At 38.2% G+C, this 21,418-nt stretch overlaps 1 protein-coding gene across 9 annotated transcripts in view; it reads left to right on the top strand.

Moving 5' to 3' along the window:
- The window catches only part of PDE4D (phosphodiesterase 4D), a 1,508,086-nt gene that overhangs the window by 1,067,419 nt on the left and 419,249 nt on the right, over window positions 1-21,418 (top strand). The window lies entirely within an intron of this gene.

The raw sequence follows: 21,418 nt of genomic DNA, 5'->3' as shown, positions 1-21,418 counted from the left end.
AAGTATGAAGAACACAGGTATCACCAAGTATGATGTTTAAATAAATAGTGATGAAAGAAGAACGTATCTGCAGGTTGCTTACAATCACCTTATTATAAGTGATTTCTCCCCCTTCACTCATCCTGTTTCGGGTTTTTTTTTAAGATTTTATTTATTTATTTGAGAGAGAGAGAGAGAGCGTGAGTGAGAGAACAGGAGCAGGGGGGAGCAGCAGAGGGAGAGGGAGAAGCAGACTCCCCGCTGAGCAAGGAGCCCGACGCGGGGCTCTATTCCAGGACCCTGGGATCATGACCTGAGCCTAAGGCAGATGCTTAACGACTGAGCCACCCAGGTGTCCCGTGCCTATTTTGTTTTTAAATACTCCTATGACGTACTATTAGCAAAGATGGAACGTCAGAAAATAGAAAGTTAATTCCACTTATTAAAGATGTAATCTGTTTTACTGTTAAATGTAGCATCACTGTATGTCTTATATCCAAAGATGTAACTTTGGTGTGTGCCAGTCCAGGTTCTTCTTCCTTGCTTTGTTTGCCCCATTTAGTAGATTTCATGCAAAATATTGATCTAAACAAATCAAACATATACAGGTGAATTCCATTCATGGACAAAAAAGCTGTTGCTGACAATACATGTTTGATGTTTAGGAAGAAAAATGCATCTGTTTGCAGACTGACTTTTGCATATGTGAAAGAAAAAATGATAAGATAGTATGCATTTGTACTCTTCTGACTCTCACAAAGTCCCAGGATGCTCAGAACTAATCTGACTTGCTGGAGGTGCTGGTTAGAAAGTTAGAGGAACAGCATGCACGTCGTTTGGCTGAGGTATGCCTGGCAGTATGAGCCCAGACAGCTGGGATATCTTGGTACCATCTACAGATACTAACTAATCTTGCCAGGCTAAATTGTAGAATCCAAGAAATTTGTTTTGTCAAGTGACAGAATTAGTCAAATTACACAATAATATAATGAAGACAAAAATAATTTGGGAAAGAGATATGGAGATAATTTAGGTTAAATTGTTCTACTTGTTCTTCTCAGAAATATTTTTTCAGCTTTAGAAAAAGAACAATGGACTATTAAATAATTGCCTTTACTGATGTGTTAATTTACTTATTCAAAACAATTTTTTGAATGCTATCTTATGTTATTCGCTTCCGTTACTTAACCTGACCATTTTAGCATAGCTAGGCTCTTCAGAACGCGAGCTCATGGGGCACCTGGGTGACTCAGTCGGTTAAGTGTCCAACTCTTGATTTTGGCTCAGGTCATGATCTCATGGTCCTGGAATCTAGCCCAGAGTAGGGCTCCATGCTCAGTGTGGAGTCTGCTTGATATTCTCTCTCCTTCTCCCTCTGCCCCTCCCCGCCTTCCCCCACTAGTGTACTCACTCTCACTCTCTCTCTCAAAATAAATAAAATCTTAAAAAGGAATGACAGCTTGCAAATACCAACCACATAGGCCAGTATCTTGGTTAGCAAAATACTAACAATTTTTACATGAAATCATAAACAGTCTATTTTTCCATTAAGAATTTTTTTTTTACAATTTTATTTATTTAACAGAGAGAGAGAGCACGCGCAGGGAGAGCAGGAGAGGGAGAAGAAGAGATGCAGGTCTCAGTCCCAGGACTCTGGGATCATGACCTGAGCCAAAGGCAGACGCCTAACCAACTGAGCTACCCAGGTGCCCCTTCCATTAAGAACTTCTAAAATGGACAAGAAATAGGGATCAGATATGACCATGTGCGGGAGATTTTACTGAGAGTCTATGGAAAGGATCACCAGATTCCAGAAAAATCTGTCCAGTTTACAAGGTGGCAGATTAGGAGAAACAAATTAGCGATCTGAAGAACAATCCTTTGGAAAACGTCCAGTTTTCTCTAAGGCAATGATGAATTCAGGTCTACACAAATATACTAGTTAAAACAAACAGCAAATGGCTAACTTTGTGGAGAAAATATAAAGTTTAGTCTATAAGTATTTTTACTGAAATGGAAATTCACTAAGTGCTTTTCAACATTTTTTTAACATAAAATTTGTTAGACCAGTGTGTATTGATGTAGATAAATAGCTATCTTTGAAGTTGTTTTTTAATTTTTTAAATTTATTTTTATTTGAGAGAGAGAGAGTAAGAGAGATAGAGCACATGAGAGGGGGAAGGGTCAGAGGGAGAAGCAGATTCCCCGCCGAGCAGGGAGCCCGATGCGGGACTCGATCCCGGGACTCCAGGATCATGACCTGAGCCGAAGGCAGTCGCTTAACCAACTGAGCCACCCAGGTGCCCTCTATGAAGTTTTATGTAGAACAAAGCAGAATACTCCCAAGAGAAACCCTGGCTATCTGAGAATGGTCCATAAAGTTTGGGCCAACTTAAAGTTTGGGTCTTTGCCTGAGAAAGCTACTGTCCTCCCCATCCCACCTTGTTCAACCCATTGGGCTTGTGGGTTCCTTCATGGTTGTCACATGTCCTGGAGAGCTCATGTGCCCCCAGCAGTAGGTAGTATGGGTTAAGGAGCAGGCTTTGAGTACCTTACTATTCAAGTATTGGTAAGAAGAGAAGGGGTTGTGGTCCATTGTCCCTGCATCATCCCTTTAGCTGACTCATTTTTAGGACATATGTAGAGAAGAACTTTGTCAGTGGGATACAGACAGCCTTTTTGGTTGCTGAATTGTTTTGGTGTAGATGCAAGCTGTTTTTAGAGGGGTTGTGTAGAAAGACTAGCTGCCCAGCCCTAGAGACCTCAGAGAGGCATGGGAAGTTGCAGCCCCTTCAGCCAGGAAAAGATGGCCACCAGTCTCGCGGGAAGCTGAGTGTGGATGAAACCTCTCTAGATGAGAGACCGGGGCAGCTGCCAACAGCTAGTTCATTGTCCAAACAACCCAGAGTGAGCTATCAAGGTCATTTTTGGAAAATGCCACACATGGTGTTCTCCTGGTTAAATCATTATTCCTAGACAGGCTTGAATAATAACAAAACTGACATCTTGGCACCACTTCCTTGTTTGGTGATCCCTGTTTAATTTTCTTTTTTTTTTTTTTTTTTGACCCCTGTTTAATTTTCTAACACAGTTGGTTTCTGCATTACCTTCTTCCAAGTAATTTGGTGTTGTTTAATCCTGCCATGTCTTTCACAAAGGCAAGATAATAAAAATCATCTTTTCAGATAGCGTAATACTTGTTTGTTGTCATTTTTCTAGAAAATATAATTTTATTAAAAGAATTTTGCAATAAAATATTAATTCATTTCCTGTTTTTTCTTATTTACATTTTTTCCAATTAGTATCTATATAACATGCGCATTTAACCAAAGGGTATATATAATTTTGCCCTGCACTTTTTTCACTTATGTTTGTTTTTTAAAAACTTATCTATATTATTTTCACATGATCATCATTTTCCTTATTTAATGCCTTCATAGTATTATATTATAGGGAAGCTCTAATTGTTAGAAGTTTTTGTTTTATACTGATTTTAAGTTTGCCTGATTTTAAGTCAGTTATGTTCTTAGCTTTGTGCCTAAGAGAAATAGATGGCTGGTTTCACACATCTGGGGATACTGAAATTGTACATAAAATTTTGTACAAACATGCAGTATTCTGGAGAGTGTATCCTTAGCCTCATCAGATGGTCAGAGATCTATGATAAATTAAGAACCACACAGGACTGAGTCAACATTCCTTCCATAGCTAAAAGAGCAAAATAGATTGAACAAGTTAAGTGAATGCCTAATTAGAGCCAGAAAGTTATTTCGATTTTTGGACTCCTAGAACTTGGTAGCCAACTTTGGTGTGATTTCAGTATCATAGGATCATCCAAGCAGCCAAGCTGTTTCAAATTTGTTAGATTGAAACCTTAGCTGCACATTATGTTTCACCTGTGTAATGTTAAAAATACTGATGCCTAATCCTCTACCTGGTAGATATTGATTCTATTAAATGGTCAGGGTAGGGGTCAAGTCAAGGTGCAGCCAGAGTTGAGAACCACTGGACTGAAAGCTTGAATGAATAGAACATGAAATAGGTTAAGCGCTGTTGGAACAATCAAGATAGGAAAAAAAAAAAAAAACAACAACCCAGGCACTCTCCCCTATCTTAACTTGTAGAAGAATATTTTACCTATCAGAAAGATACCCCACCCCCCAAATGGATACTTTTAAAAATTAACTTGGTCTTTTGAAATACCATTGTTTAAACTTTAACACAATTTTCCCTTCAAATTACTTAGGGATGAAGTAAGCAATCTTTCTGCTTTGATAACAGTGAAAACTAAAGAGAGTCCAGCTAAGATGGTCCCTGAGAACAGTTTTTATTCTAAAAGAACAAATTAAACATTGACTAGTTATTCATTACAAGTTCAATCATGAAGGAAAAATATGCATTAATTATTTATAATTAAGATAAACATAAACTATTATAAGTAAACAACTTTGTAGTTAATTTTTCTAATTTTCTACTTTCTGTCGTGCAAATTATGTCTTTTCTCATTACCAATAAAATATAAGGTTGACAAGGGGCAGGGATCTCAATGACAAGTTTCATATAAGTGAAAGAAATCAAATTTCATTGCAGATCTAGCCTATTGAAACAGAACAATGTCAGCTGATCTTTCTGCATTCTTTTTATGCATGCCATTTTATTCTGGCAAAGGAGAGATTGTTATAGATCAACAAGTTACCAATATGACTGTTTTTTCTTTCCCTGGCTTAATTAACTGGCCCCTATTTGACTACTGTTCCATTTTTCTTTTTTCTCTTAAAGCAAATCCCTATTCCTCAGTTTCAAGGAACACGTTGAGTCTTATTTTCCCAGTTAGGAAATGGGATTCCTTAGGTTCGGTTACAAGGCACTATAGTTGATTCTTATTATTTTATAGGTGTTGTTAATTTTTACAAAATTATTTAATTAAATTGATAATTATCTTTAAACCTATAAGACTATCGATACAATGAAAAACAACAACCACCACAAAGTGGAAAATTCCAGCCAGGTTATTTTAGTGGTCATAGAAGCACCAAAAGAGAATATTATATTTACATCTGATTTTTTTTACCCAATAGATTTAGATTTCTTTTTTTTTCAAGATTTTATTTATTTATTTGTCAGAGAGAGAGGGCGCACAAGCAGGGGGAGGGGCAGAGGGGGAAGCAGACTCCCCACTGAGCAGAAAGCCTGATGCGAAACAGGATCCCAGGACCCCGGGATCATGACTTGAACTTAAGGCAGACGCTTAACCGACTGAGCCATCCAGGCGTTCCCTAGATTTATATTTCTTTGTTTAGAGTCAGCCCATCTATCTCTTGGAGCCTCAGATAGTTAGACCTCAATAATGGTTTAAAATTACTCATTCATCAATTGTGTAGTTATTTTCCAGAATGTATTTATGTAATGTAATTTATTTATTTATTTGAGAGAGAGCACATATATGCATGGGGGGGGGCGGAGTGGGACAAACAGACTCCACACAGAGCAGGGAGCCCAATGTGGGGCTCGATCTCATGACCCTAAGATCATGACCTAAACTGAGATCAAGAGTCTGTTGCTTAGCTGACTGAGTCACCCAGCCGCCCCTTTCCTTTCTTTCTTTTTTTTTTTTTTTTAGGATTTTATTTATTTATTTGAGAGAGCGCAAAAGCGAAAAAGATGACAGAGAGAGAGAGAGAGAGGGAGAAGCAGACTCGCCCCTGAGTGGAGAGCAAGATGTGGTGTTCAGGTCATGATCTCAGGGTCCTGGAAGAGTAGAGTGATATGGGCATTGTTGTTTTCTAAAGTCAGTGGCCCCAGTGAATAGAATTGTTTGGAAAGGAGGCCAAGAACCATTTAGAACAGTTGCAGATGGTGATGGTGAAGTCTTGAGAATGAGGGCATGGCAACAGAGAATAGTGAACCAATTTGAGGAACAGAGGTAAAAGTAGAGTCTGCATGTCTTGGTAATCGATAGGCTCTAGGAGATAAGGCTTAGGATGGAGTTCGAATTGTTCTCAGGATTCAAGATAGGGCAACTAGATAAATCCGTGGGGTATTATTCACAGCAAGAGGGAATACTTACTGGAGGGGAGTAATGGTTAATGAGATCAACCAAACAGTATGCAAAACTAGGAGAACAAGTGGGCCCTGTCTCAGCCCTGAGCAACACCAGCCTTGGAACGGGAGGGTAAGGAAGAGGCTGAAAAATAAACTGAGACATGAATAGAAAGTTAAGAAAATGAAGAGAGTTAGGTGTGTGTGGTGGAAGCCAAGAGAAACGAGTGTTTCACAAAGGAGGTAAGGGGTCAGCAGGTTTGGAAATGTTCATTGACTAATAGAACATACATCACTTGGTGACCCATGAGAGAAATACCCATAGTGGCGGGAGCAGAAACCAGATGATGGTTGTTTATGGTGTAAGTACGAAGGGAGAGTCACAACAGTGGATATAAAGGAAAGTGTTTCAAGATTTGGCACAGAATGAGACGGAGGTATAAAGGTAACTGTACAAAGAAGTAGAAATTGAATAAGGTTGTATCAAAGATGGGAGATAATTGATTCCATTTGAATCCTTATGTAAAGGATTTGATGAAGAGGAAGACGGTAGTGGGGGATAATTGATGAAGCTGGGCTTTTGAGGACGTGAGAGGGATTGAGACCCACAGCCCAGGTGGAAGGAGGGTAAAATGGAAATTGTGAATGTGGGTGCAGCTGAGTTTGTCAGTTTGGTGGCTGGACGTGGAGAACTTTCATTTTTGATGGTTACATTCCTTTCTGAAGAGAAAAATCATCTGCTGTGTGTGGCAAGTAGGAAGCAAGTGTTTGAGAAAAAGAAGAAAGGATATTTTCCATAGTCTTTAGAGAAAATGGGAGAGAAATGATTGATAGTTGTTAGAATTTTAAAATGTATGTAAACTGCTTGGATTATATATAGTGATTTAAGAATTATTAGCAGCCTTGCCTTTTTGCATTTTATTTCTCATGCTGCTAAACTTCTTCAAAGTACACAGTCACCCGTTTGGCCACTAGATGGAAATGACGCACTCTCTGCCAAAAGGCTGACCTGCCATGTTCCTTTTGTTACCAGCCAATACTGACTGATAGAACGGTAAATTGACTTACTAACTCCTCGATGTGAACTATTTTCTTTAAAAAGAAATCTTAAATAACACATCCCTCAATTTGACCTACAGTTGATGGGGCAGAGAAAGACTATAGTACCACAACAACCTTAGGAAACACACGAATTGCTTTCACACCAAGTGTAATATGCTCTCACATACCATCTCACCCAAATTATTTGCCTCAAAAATGCTAATCATTTGGCACTAGGAGGCTATTTGCATAGTCAGAATAGAGCTTTGACTTCACATTTTTTTGAAAATAAACCAGAAATTGCATTGCTCTGGATGCCAGTATGGTACATAGAGCCAGAATGCTGGAAAGACAACTTCCAAATGGCAAACACCACATAGAAACTGAATTCCATCAGTTGGCTCCCATTTGGTGAACATATGTAAGCTCTTGAGTAAATGAAATGTCAGATATTCATCCAAATCTTTGCTTTTAAAAAGGTCCTGCAAATAGTGCTGTTTAAGTTGAAGTGATTCAAGGAAATCAAGTCATTCTCGGGAGTTTCCTTACTGTTTCATAGTGAAGTTTGGGAATGGGAGTGGACCATGGCCGGTGGCCTTTTCCTGCCCCTGTCAGCTCCCTGTGTTCCCACCGTGCCCCAGCGTGATATGTTAGACCGAGAAAACCAACACAAGTAACCGAGTTAACAATACAGACATTCTTAAAGCACGGAAAAGAAAGCTGTCCTTCTGACTCCCGAACTCCAGTGATTTGATAGATGCCTCTGTCCTTGCAAGGGATTTATGACATGTAGGAAAAGGGAGTTCAATATGAATAATTAATATAAAGTTCCCCAGGTGAAGTAAAGAATACTTCTGTACACTTAGATCCAGATTTTGTTGGGTAGGATATTTTAAAAGATTTTTTTTTAGCATTTTTGAAGGGGTAGATCTGGGAAGAAAGCTAGTAAAGCCCGGTGTGAGAGAGCACTGTGGAAAATTCCTGGCACAAGCTTTCCAGTACCTTAACACGACTTGGTAATGAGCCTCGATTCGGAGTGGCCAAATAATTCGCTGTCCAGGACTAAAAGGTGGACTCTTAATAATTTCACAGACAAACAGGAGCAAACCCAGAAACAGGTAAAAGCAGGGCTATCTCAGGCAGAGCGGGGAGATCATGGGCAATGTGGAATACTCTTGGGGAAGGGGCATTGAAGCCATTCACATTTGAGCACGTGTCTGCAAATGGTAGTATTTGTATCTTTTGGTGCATCACACATGTTGTTATGTGATCAATAATCTCTCAGGTCTCCTATGAAGAAGGTCCTCTCAACCTCCCAACCTGGAATTACAGTCACCAGACAACACGTGGGTGGGAAGGTGGAGGGTTGAAACAGATTCACATGGGGAAAAGCTTTTTTATTTTCTATGTTAAAATTTTTATTCCCAAACTACAACATCCTTGCCTTCACTCTCTGTGTTGGCACGGCGGGGGGGGAGGGAGGGGGGGAACAACAACCAGCATTGAGAATCACCACTGTAAAGGTTGTTCTCTGAATTGTAGCTGCAATTACTTTGGTTGTAAATTTACATGAATTATGGTTATAATGATCCCGGGAATGATACTCTGGTGTGTTGAAAATTCAAGGAACTTCATTCCCAACTCAACCAGCACTCCGAAAGCCCAAGGAGAGGAATGCCTGAGGCGCTTGGCAGAACAGAGCCCAGAGCAGGGAAGTGAGAAAAGGGAAACAGGAAAAACCTTGCCTTCAGGGCAGCTGAGGGAGTGCTAAAGCATGGAACTTTGCCTCCAACAGCAGCCAGAGGATCTTCTTAGAGTTCATTACCAAAAACATCATGAAAAATAAGAGAAGGTACCATTTTCTTTGACAAAATCCCATAATCTTTTCCAACTGAAGCTCTCTTTGTCAGCCTTCTTTGTGTAAAGAAAATTAAAAAGCTCTCCCCACCATCTGTTCAGACAACGATGAACTTATTTTTGTTTCTGCCAGTTTAGACTAGTTATGCTGACCCAGACCACCCTGATATTGCAGGGGCTGCGACCACAGTTTTGTTTCTTGCTCTTGGTGCGCGTCCTTAGGCGCCCCATGTTGCTCTCTGTTCCTTCCTTTTTCATTAAGGACCAGCCTGTCCTAGGAAGGCACTAGAAGTAGGAGGTGGCAGGGCCACACAATGGCTTTTAAAGCTGCTATTCAGAAATGCCACAGATCTCTTCCCTTATGCCTGGCCAAAGTAAGTTGCACGGCCACGCTTTTGAAAAACCATGAAGCAGGAAGAAGGACCCTTGGATAGGAATGGGTTCAGAAATCCATTAAATATTTTGTAAATAACCTAATCTATCACAGTCTTCCAAATTAATGACAAAAATGACTTGAAATCTTTAACATATATTCTGTGTACCGCCCTCATGTTGTCCCTAATGTTACTTTGTCATTCTGATAAATTACTGTTGTTTTTCTTCTTAGCTGTGCTTACGAACTCACATATTACCCAGGAGCTCTGTTGTGCAGGTTTACTTGTCTGTCTCCTTTACTCGATGGTGGGCCCTTGAGAGCAGGAGCAATGTGATGTTCATCCGTGAGTCCCTAGCATGTGGCTGGCTTGTAACAGACACCCTTATAAACAGCTATTGACTGTTAATGAATTAATAGATCCATGAGGGAGTGTTTGCATATGCTTTCTCCACCTCAACACCCCACCCCGCTCCAACAAGCCATCTTGTAAAAGAAGTAGAAATCACAGTGGAATCTTGAAGCATGGCTTGGTGTTTGCTAGGTGGAAAGTATGGAGAGGCAAATCCAAGGAAAGAAATGTTGATGGATTCCCTTGTATTGTTCAGTGAAGGTAAAATTCTTCTTGAATTTTGCATGCTGAACACAAGTCCATGTAACTTCAAGCTTGGTCCCTGCCAAGTCTGACCTATCCCAGAGCACTAAGGAACTGGGACAATAAACTGCCAATGCTGTACCCAGTCTGACAAGTCTAACCCTTATTAGATTCTAAAGAAAACAGATCTTGAATCACCTGTACAGATGACATAAAGTCACTAAAGGAATATGTAAATCAGTAACATTTTTCATGATTTTTGATGTGACATTTTATTAATTGTTTACTCATTAATGAAAATCTGTCCTGTCAAAAAGTCTAAATACAGCATTAACATCTGACATTGACTCTGGAAATTAAATTTTGTTTTACTATTTTTAAAACACATATGAAGAGAAGAAAGGGAGAGAGATCGACTAGAACAAACCAGATTTTATACATTTAAAACATTGATCAATGCAGATTGAGCCCTCCGAAATGATGCCTGTGGGAAGCTCTCCCCTTCTTCTAGGGATTTTCCATTGTACACATGTTTGGAGGGTTCCCCTTTTGAACTTCCCTTCAGAGCCTGGGCTACACATTTTCTTTTTAGTTCGCTGATGACACATCTCCATCTGCTAAGGTGGATCTGATTCCGTGATGCTGCCAAAAGTTCTTTGGCATTAAGTCTGATGATTAAAGCGGATGATCCACTTAGCTAATGTTGTCTGGGTCAAATGGGAAGTGACTATAAAATCAAGAAACTGTTTCCTCGTGCACACTGGAAATGGCTGTAATGATAATTCCTAAGGGATTAGCCAAAAATGTCATCAGCCCTGGTAGCATTCACTCAGCAGGCAAGCTCTATTCATCCACTGCATAGTCATTCTCATTGTTTTATAGGCAGTTTACTTAGTAATTTCTTGAAATTAATATTAATAAAATGATAGGTTATTTGTAATATTTATATGATATTTGAATACATAAAAGATTACACACATATGTATATATACACACACATATGCATTTATGTATATATACACAAGCCCAATTAGCAAATTAAATTATTCTTTTACAGCTGTTTTCAATTTCCAAAAAAATCCATATTATGCTCTGAAGCAATTACTTTATTATATCAGAAACCCCTAACTAGCAGATAATACCAGATAAATTATTTCATTATTGGATATTGTATCTGTAGACTGATGGAGCTTCCTTTATACTCTTCAAACTCGGCTATATATTACCATGTGGGATAGTCAGTGACAAAAGACTAAACTATCTGTAGTGTGCTATGTATCACACTTTCTGTTCTTTAGCATTTCTAGCTATTAAAAATATATTATCCTGTAGGACAGAAAGAGATGCATTTTTCTAAAGTGTTGTGTGTCTTCTTTGTACAAATATTGTAAATAAATATATACATATGTGTATAAGCAACATAAAATAACATAATTCCCAAACTGTGAAATTTTCTGCTATGAGTCTGAAGCATTTAAGACTAGCTTTAAGCTGTGTCTTCATGTCTGAAAGTATTTGAAAAGTACAATTTTGACTAAATCATTTGGTATTATCGAGATCATGTAAATAGTCTTCTTAAATTCTCATTAAATAATTGACTGTCTTTACAGTTGCAATAAGATCTATATATTCAGGCAGCTTAATCTGCAATTTCATAGCATATAAATGTTGAAAACAGAATTTTCAGAAACTTCGGACATGTCACCATAAACCAGACCCAACAATACATGTCAGTCCCTCTGAAAAAGTATTTCCTGGCATAAACTCAGTACGTGTTTCTTTCTTTGTTTTTTTTAAAGATTTTTTTATTTTATTGGAGAGAGAGAGAGAGAGGAATGCATGCATACGAGTGGGGGGAGGGGCAGAGGGAGAAACTCCCAAGCCCACTCCCCACTGAGCACAGAGGCCTACCCAGGGCTCCATCTCAAAAACCTATGAGATCATGACCTGAGCTGAAACCAAGAGTTGGACACTTAACCGACTGAGCCACCCAGGCGCCCTTATATGATTCTTGAATATATAAAAAAATGTCCTATCAAATAATTCCTTCTTTCACAAAAAGTGATTATATTTATTGATCTTGGTTTAAATACAGCTCTGTATTGGTAAATTAAAACATTCTGTTTAATTGTATAGTGAAGAGTTGCAGATACATACAAACGAGGTCATGCCAGGGCTGTGGTAAAGCTCTGTACAACTTTGTAAAGAGCTCTTTGTTGAGAGGTGAAAATCGTTTCTGGGAATGGCAAGATGTGATGTGAAGGCCAGGACTCTAGCTGAGTGCTAATGTTTGGATTAGAATTTGACAAGGTGATAGCAGATATACTTCTTTCCCACCTCCGAGTTTCACTTGAAACGTCTTCAAGACAAGCACTTAAAGAAGCCAGGAAGAAACACATCAGAGTTGTGTAGCTTGGGTGGGAGTTGCGTCACATTGAAGAACGCCTGCCTTGTCCAAAGAAGATAGTGAATGGTCTGCTCTGGTTTCAAGTCACCATATAGGAATGGATTGGGGGGGGAAGGTGTCCCACATTTTAGACCTTATAAATTTTCAAAAGAATTCAAAATCTCAACTTTTTTGTGGCATTTCCTGTGTGCTTTAAATATTGGACTAAAAGAAAAAATAACAGTGTGTCAGTCAAACCCAGGTCTGCTAGCCGTGGATGGCTCAAGGACAGCCAGCTCACCTACTCCATCCTACACCCTGTTGGTGCTGGAGTGCTTCCCTGTGTCCCCTTTTGTGGAAGTACTCTCTGATTTATCTTCAGCTCTGTGTAAGGCCAGAGGTCTATAGCCAAGCCCTGGATTTACTTCTGGTACCTTTAGAAAATGCCCAGAAAGGTTCTCCTATTTTTCTCACCATGCTGTAAGGATAGGTAGCCCAAAACAAAAAGGCAAAGTGCCTTGGCTCTTGTGAGCCTTGAAACGGTCAGGTCAGTTCTAAAATTAGGGTGTATTTCATGTGAACGGGGTATCCCTAAAGAAAGGCACTAAAGGGTGGGATAAGGTACTTTCCTACTTGATCTCAACTAATTTAGTTCTTAGCAATTTGCTAAATAAAGATGGCCTCTCATGGTAAAAACCCACTGTACCACCCAAGAAAAATTGTATATTTTCTCTTGTTTGTCTCTTTTCTTTTTTTCCCACCCCCAGACTAAATTTTGTGACTCCCCCCCCCCTTATTACCTGTTTTCTGTTACTTTGTATTCAAAAAGTCGGGAGAAAGAAAGGGATACTTCTCAGTTGACTAAGGTTATCTCTTCCAATATAAGAGGGCAAAAATATAAGGAAGGATTAAATGCTAAATAAATCCACTCTGCTAATACACATTTGCGGTTTAAAAAATACCCTTCGTTGAATAATTTAAAATATGCTTATACCATCTGTTCTCTTGGGTATTAACATTATCCACGATAGCAAAATAATCACATGTTAAATAAATTCTAGGTACTGTACTCTCGTTGATAATAGCAATGACATTGGAAATGCAGATGACCTAGGCTTTTTCTCTCTCCATGTAATTATATCATTGACTTTTCCCATGTTGGAAAGGAGAACAACTAAGTACATGCTTCTTCTTAAATAGACTGTCAGTTCAGAAATTCTAACATTTCTTTTATGGAAATAAAAAATCAAGTGCAAACATATGCCATCTTTGAAGGTAACATTATATAAGCATTTGGGCATAATATTTGCTGTTTTATCTACTTCTTTATGTAAATTCATAAGAGAAATGATCAGATTGTCTTATGCATATTTTAGAACTGTGCAGTCAATTATCTTCTGGGATTCTGTTGTCTGTCTGGAAAGATCTAGAGCAAGAGTCTCTGTGTAAACTGAAATGAGTTTACATCGGGGTGGATATTGATCTTGCTCTCCCTGAGCTCTTACAACATTTCATGTTTGAGCCACACACGTATGTACTCTCTCACAATGACAGAAAATTTATTCATGTGTTTGAGTCTTTCTTCTAAAGAATATTGTAAGCTTTGTGAAACTGGGGACCATTTATTCTCCTTTTGTGTTTCTCATTCTGCTGGACTTTTCTAAGGGCCCAATAAATAAGAAGTAAATGATTTTTAATGCTGTAAAATAGGGGGAAAGTTTTCAAAAAAGTTGTTGCTTAAGTTAGCACATGTTGTGGACGGGTAAAGGTCAATGACTTCTTTTATCCACACCTAATTCAGGTGTATAAACTGTTTATTCTTAGCCAGGGCTCTTCCTGTGTGAACTTCTGTGGCATTAGGGTGTAGATGAAAGGGACCTTGAGGACATTTTGAAAGCCTTTCCAACAAATGCCTGGTGCTCAATAGGCCTTTCCTGCCAGGTAATCTCCCTATATTGCCATATTCCATTTCTCCGCTTTTCTTTAAAATCCCACCTTCTTTCTTCTTCTTCTTTTTTTTAAGATTTACATATTTATTTGAGAGAGAGAGACAGAGATATCAAGAGAGAACATGAATGGGGAGGAGAGGGAGAAGCAGGCTCCCTGAAGAACCGGGAGCCCGACGCGGGGCTCCGTCCCAGGACCCCGGGATCATGGCCTGAGCCGAAGGCAGACGCTTAACGATTGAGCCACCCAGGCGCCCCAGTCCCACCTTATTTCTTAAGAGAGGGTAGAATTAGGTAGACATCTTTGCCAAACATCTCTGAACCATGCATTAAATCGGCTGTGTCTTCTCATCTCTAGGCAAAATGATACCAATTTATTTAAACATTCTCAGTCACAGTATCTTCTCCTATGAACGTTCTGTGAGTGCCCCTCTTCAAACTGAGAGAGGTCTCTCACTTGGTCAGGGAGTCTATACAGGGAGAGTGAGCTCAAAGACCCTCATGCCTTGATCCTTTTCGTCACCCATTCATTAGACCTTCTTGCTTTTGTACTGAGCTGTTAACTTGTTGATTTATCAGTGAATTATCGGTGATATAACACTTGTTGTTGACAATGCACATTTTCATTCCCCTTTTGTATACACTGTTTGATGTTCACCACAAGTTACACTGCCTTGGTTCAACTAAATTGGTTTTCTGTATTACAAAATATCCATATTCAATTTAATATCTGAATGATCGTCCAAGATGCTACCTAACATTTCTTTGACTTCTCTCTCACAAAGCATTCGGTCTCATTAATAAAAATGTCTAGGCCCAAAGCCCATTTTTATCATTTGCTTTTCCCAGTTCACACAGAATTAGTCATATCTCCCTGTTGTGTGGGTAGATCAGATAAAGGCTGTACAAATACCATGTTTTTATTTTGGTAAAGTATTTGAAAAAATCCCTTGTGGTATAGTTGCAGATAGAGTGGACATATGGGCTAGTTGAAAATGCAGTTAAATGGACTTATTCCCAGTTGAACAACATAGATGAGAAATAATGAATAAGGAGTAACTGTTCTCCTGGATGGACGATTATTCATCCAATCAAAGGTACAGAGAAATGGACTTGAAAGTGATGTGAATACACTGGAATGCGATGTTAGGATTAGCAATTATATATGTTTGCTAATCAAAATGACTACAGTTTCAAGTTCGCAATTAATCTGAACTGGACAGTGGAATCCTAATGGAAATGGTACATGAATTAAGAGTGTGAGGAGAATTGTCTTAAACCTCATTCATAGATTTACAATGAAGAGAGAAACGGAGATGATTGTCCCTTTCTGCCCCAGAAGAGGCATACCACACCCGGAATGTCAGTTTAATTTCAGATATAACAGGTTAAGAGGAATCAACAAGCAGGAATAAGTCCAGAAGCATGATAAGAACAACGAAAAGAACTTTGATCAAGGGGCCTGGAAAGGGAAACTGGAACCTTTCTTTAGATGATCACCAGGCTGTCATATTAAAAAAAAAAGAATTAGGCCTATGTTAGAATGATTCCAAGTCTACAATTAAGAGACAGTACTTCTAGAAAGGTGAAAATTAATTTGGTACAAATGACTTTGTAATATTTGGATCTGCTCCAAGTAAGCATGCTGCCCCATGAAGCAGGGTGGACCTCATACCAAGATGCACTCACCCGAGAGCAGATACTTGCTTCTCCCTGGAGAGTGTTCATGCATTCGGAAAAGACTACATTTCCAATCACTTCTAATAAACCTTTCAATTAGGAGAATTGATTTTATGAAAAGTCCTTAGCATCGTGCCTGATGTCATCAATTACTCAGTAGATATTAGCTATAATTGTTATTGGTAGATGCTAATTTATGAATTTGTAGCTATTTGTCTAAGGGGAATAAATAAAGAGAAGGCAACTCTTTAAAATTTTAGCACAGCTTCTGTTGCTAAATAATTAAGGTAATTAATAAGGGCCTGTGGTACATGTAACTGATTTACTGTTCATTTGTTACCACTTTATGGTTTCTATAATTGCCTTTACATTCTATATTGCCTAGATTGGGGATTTGTTCATCAAATTTAACAGGAAAATTCTAAGCACTTGCTAAATCACAGTTGCTTATATTAAATTATCTAGTGACTAGCATAGCAATAGTCCATCAACAAAGGAATGAATCATGTCAGGAAAAAAAATGCATCTCTTCCATTAATTAAGAGGAATGTTTCAGTTAAGGGGGTTGTAGAATCTTAGGAGCGGTAATATTCTAGGTCGTGTTAGCTTTGTTGAATTTTTTTCTCAGGTGATAGATTTGTTTACCTCTCAGGATTGCAGCTGCTCTCTGTTGAAGGCATTCACTAGTTCACTCACTTATTCAGCCAACAAGTGATGTACCAGCACTAACTGGGCCTGCACCTGTCTCCTCACCTCTGTATCAGTGTCCTTTCCCTTTCTTTCCTTCTGAATCGGTCACTAGAGGAAGAGCAGACCCTCAGACACCTCAGAGCCCCAGACCCTGACCCTGAGGCCCCTGTCCCTGAACTCTTTATGTCCCTTCCTGCTGCATTTTTCTTCCTGTCATTTATCACCTCTCTTATATAATTTACTTACCTGTATGTCCATCTACCTGCCTCTACTGGAATGTCCATTCCATGAAGGCAGGAATATTTGTCTGTGTTATTTGCTCCCAGATTCCTAACACCTAGAATAGTGACTTGGTAAATATTTGTTGAATGAACGAATAAAGCTTAAATGTCACGGAAACTGATACTAGAGAGGTGTCATGTATCCTCCGGGGTTACCTAACCCGTTTTTGGCAGTGCAGTGTTGTGAACCAAAGTCACTTGGCTTCAAAACTAGCATCCTCATTCTTGATCTCTCCCTCGAGTACAAATCACTCCAGAATTTTCCTGCTCTGTGGATTTGAATGCAAGGGGATAACTTTTGCTATCATCTGAACTTAAGAGACTATCCAGGTCGGTGTTTATCTACCTCACCCATGTCTATGCAGAACACTCCTTTACGTTTTGTTTTCTCCCTGGATTTGTTCAATCTGGTTAAATCTATCATGAGTTTCCCTCTTATTACTGTTATTGTTTCTTGAATCGTTAATGCAGATCCTAGAAACAGTGCATGCAGTGATGGATTTAGAGAAGCAGTAACGAGTAAGACCCAGTGTTTGCCTTGAAGCTGTTTTCAGTCTAGTGGCTGAGGCAGCCTTGTACAGGTGCAGTCTCAGACCCAGATGATAACCAGACAACTTATAACCCAAACAAGTGATACTTTTGAGAATCAAAGGAAGCACCATTTAATAGTCACACTGGCACAACAGTTTATGCTCTTCAGGCAAACTGAAGAATATGGTCCCCTAGTTTAAAAAATTAACTATAAAACGTGGGGTGCAAGTTCTTTTTCTAACAAATAGTTCCTGAGCATCTACTATATGGAGAGCAATGTATCAGGCACTGGGAAGAATTCAAAGATGAGTAAGCCACGGATCTGACCATCTTGTGCTTTATAAGCCACATGGGAGAGAGAACATTAACAACACAATATAAAGAAGTAAATGATGGCTGAAGCTAAGTGTAAGCTTGATGTGATACTAGCCAACCACAAGGTTTCAAATAGGATCGCTGATACTGTGCCACGTTTCATTTCTATCTCATAGGTGGTCATTCGAAGTGCATCCTGTCATGATACATGAATTGGACGTTGAATGGATTGTGTGACTTTTTCTAGTTAAGAGTCAGACCATTTGCTTCTGTGTATATATAGAGTAAATGTTCAACTCCTGTTGGCTGGCTGGCCGGCCAACTGACTGAGGTAGAGGAATGAATTGATGTATTTTTTAAAAATCATCTAGCAACCAGATGTAGAACAATCTTTGCCAAAGACAGCCCCCTCTTTGCTTGACCAGCTAGTCTTTTTGCTTGACCAACTGGAGGAAGAACTTACAGCATGATTAATTTTCATCTTCAGATTTTATAATGATATAAGACATCTGGTTATTTGGAAATAAGCTTAAACGTGCTTTAATTCTTTCCACTGGTTCCTACTGTTGGAAGTTCTTTCCCAGCTGAATTTTGGCAACAGTGTATATCTTGGCAAGTAGACTGTGCTTTTTAAGGATGAAAGTGTGGGAAGTAGTATAGGACATCTGTTGAAGAAGTCATGTTGTCACAGCCCATTATGTATATTGAACTCATTTGTTTCCATTCCTATACCTTTTAAAGCAAATTGTCACCCCATTTAACATTCAAACAGTTTACTAAAAAACTTGGAGATATGAATTGTGTGGGCCTACCTGAAATTTCAATGAATGAGCATCATTTTATTCAGTTGATTTGATTGCTACTTTAACTCAGCCTAAACTTCGGTTATCTAATGGGTTTGTTAAGATTATCAGCTGTCATGGGCAGTTATTGGGAGTGAAAGTGAAACCAACAGAATTTCCTGTCCTTGGATTAAACAAAACTGAGGACAAGCAGAAATAACTTTTCACTCCTGATTTCTTCTTCTAAGGTATTAATAATGCCTGGTTCAAGGGCTCTTCTCCCTTACTGCAGTCAGTTTAATAAATTTAACTTTATGTGATCAATAGATTTCTGCTGGGCTTTTGAAGAATTGAAAGTTAACAAATAAAATAAGAATTTGAGAGAAATTGCTCCCAACGGGGACTCTACTAGATGAATAAGACTTTTTTTAAGAAGCTGAGAACCTTTGGTTCATTCATCCCCAAATTGCCTTCTTTTGAAGTGAAGCAGCTTATTGATTTAAATAAAAATTATCCTTGCTATAAAGTTGAATTAAGCCTAATGACTTCCTGATTTATGGTGCTTTATATTCTCTAAGTTCTAAAAGGCATACACAGTTGAGTCTTGTTGGTTTTCACAATCTGAGGAACTGAGTCATGCTTATAAAATTTCCAACAGAATAATAATTTATACATCATAATGGCTAGCACTGTCCTTTATAACTGAAGATATAACTGGTCTATGAAAAACACCATTTCCACGTGACTCCCATTTTCTAGATAACTCTACTTAAGAAGCCAAATTGTAGATCAGGAAGTTGCTTCTGAATGTCAGTCAGATCAGGGAGAATTGTATCTTCTTAAGAAGGTATTAAGCTTTTTCACTTTCCACTATATTTCACTTTATAATTATTCTTTAAGAATTTGTCCATGGGGTGTCTGGGTGACTCAGGCAGTTGAACTTCTGACTCTTGATTTTTGCTCAGGTCATGATCTCAAAATTGTGGGACTGAGCCCTGCTTCAGGCTCCAAGCTCAGTGGGGAGTCTGCTTGAGATTCTCTCCCTGTCCCTTTGCCCCTCCCTCTACTTGCATGCTCTAAATAAATAAATAAATATATAAATAAATAAATAAATAAAATCTTTAAAAATTCCATATAAATAACTAAATCAAGTTAGTTGGATTTAGAATACTCAACACTGTTGTTATTATAAATGAATTATTTTTTTCCAACGTCAGCAAGACCACTAGCCCCTCTGTTTGTATTTACAGTTAGCCTATTGTCCTCCTTTATTTCACTACATTTTCAAAGTACTATAATTGCCAAAGTTTACAGATTTATTTTCATTGAAATATGTTACTAATAATAAATAAGGGAGCACTTTAATAAACCTTAATGGTCTAAGTTTTTGAAAACATTCTATGGGCTGTGAATTTCATCCATACTGTGATTTCTTATTAGCTTTAGCTCTAAAGGATACCCAGATTTTAGGGCCTCCCTTATTTACAAGAACTATATTCTCTTTTAGTTTGCTAATCAAATTAGAGTAATTCTTTGCTACTTCTACAGCTGTACATGAAGACATGCAAAAATGCCACAGACAGCAAACACAAAGAAAAAGTCATCACTGTTTCTCTTACTCTCTGGTATGTAATGTGCTAATTGATCACAATCAATACTTTTTATTTTTAGTTGATAGAATCCAGATTTTGAAACTTTAATAACAACCCCATTTTTGTTATTAAAATAGTTAACACAAAAGACATCTAGAATATTTAGATAACATAGATGGGGAGAAGAAGAAAATTAAAATCATACATTTTTTTTCCTATCCAGGTATTTTTTTATATTCAATGTATATTCTTTTTATTCTCTTATTTTTCAATGTATGAATATATTTTTCCTTGGTCAAAAATAATCTCATTCTGTTATATTGTGTTATAACTTAATTTTTTACTAAGTTGATGTTTATGAATACTTCTCCATGTCCTTAAGTATTATTTTTAAAACAATTCCCAGGGTGTCATGTGAGATGTTTTGTCTTCATAAATTCCCATGGAGGATGCTATATACTCTATCCATACTTTATTGACAATTCAGAGCAAATGTTAGCATAAGAAAAACTCTGAGAACTGCTTCCTTGTAAAGTCTGTCTTTATTTAACCTAGAATTTCCCAAATGTATGTGGCTTTGGAATTCATGTGTATTTCTCTGTGCTTATGTGTTTAAGTTACTTATTAGCATATCTTAGTATAGACATAAAGAAGTATTTCAACACAGTCCCTTTAATGGGTTTATGATATTTACATTAAGTGGATATTCCACATTTTATTTGGGCATTTGGACACTAAGGATATTTCACTATTTTGGAAAACACTGTGGACTTCTGGAATTCCCTTCTGATTGAAGCCATTTTGTACAAGCTGTGTGAAATGTTATATGTTCAGTACTTAAGAAATGGGTTATCAGACGAGGCGCCTGGGTGGCTCAGTTGGTTAAGCATTTGCCTTCGGCTCAGGTCCTGGGATCAAGTCCTGCATCAGGCTCCCTGCTCAGGGAGCCTGCTTCTCCCTCTCCCCTACCTGCTTGTGCTCTCCCTCTCGCTCTCTCTCTCTCAAATAAATAAATAAAATCTTAAAAAAAAAAAAAGAAAGAAATGGGTTATCAGAAAAGTCAAATGTATTAAAACAAGTAGCTAACCCTTAATAGGGCAAGATTGATTCATTAATTAATTTTGAATTTGCCTGTTCTCAAAGCAGAGAACATGATTAAATAAAGCCATAATCGCAAGCTTATTCAAGTGCTGGAATAACTACTTTTGACAATTTTTATTTATTGAACTGAAATTGTCAACCCAGACAGACACATCTCCATCACCTCCAACTAAAATCCATATATGTCCCTCACTCCCTGAGAAGAGACATTGCTCTCATATTACGGTGGG

Source organism: Zalophus californianus, chromosome 5, assembly GCF_009762305.2.
Source record: "Zalophus californianus isolate mZalCal1 chromosome 5, mZalCal1.pri.v2, whole genome shotgun sequence".
Classification (NCBI taxonomy): Eukaryota; Metazoa; Chordata; class Mammalia; order Carnivora; family Otariidae; genus Zalophus; species Zalophus californianus.
Note: the sequence above shows the minus strand (reverse complement) of the source record. Positions and strands in the feature narration are given on the sequence as shown.